This window comes from Triticum dicoccoides, chromosome 2B, assembly GCF_002162155.2.
Source record: "Triticum dicoccoides isolate Atlit2015 ecotype Zavitan chromosome 2B, WEW_v2.0, whole genome shotgun sequence".
Taxonomy (NCBI): domain Eukaryota; kingdom Viridiplantae; phylum Streptophyta; class Magnoliopsida; order Poales; family Poaceae; genus Triticum; species Triticum dicoccoides.
The window spans coordinates 43,975,183-43,975,553 of NC_041383.1; positions in this window are offsets into that span (position 1 = coordinate 43,975,183).

Here is a 371-nt window from a genome sequence, read left to right on the forward strand (position 1 = left end):
TGCACACGTTCAGGTTGGTGACGTCCCTCGAAGTCTTGATCCAGCTGAGGCCGAGGGAGTCCATCAGCACAACGGCGTGGTGACAGTGATGATGAAGTTACCGACGCAGGGCTTCGCCTAAGCACTACGACAATATGATCTAGGAGGAAAATTGTGGGGGGTGGGGGCACCGCACACGATTAAAGATCAACTTGTGTGTCTATGGGGTGCCCCCTCCCCAGTATATAAAGGAGTGGAGGAGGAGGAGGGCCGGCCACAAGGGGCACGCCCAAGGGGGGATTCCTACTCCTAGTAGGAGTAGGTTTCCCCCTTTCCTAGTCCAAGTAGGAGAAGAAGGAAGGAGAAGGAGAGGGAGAAGGAAAGAGGGGGGC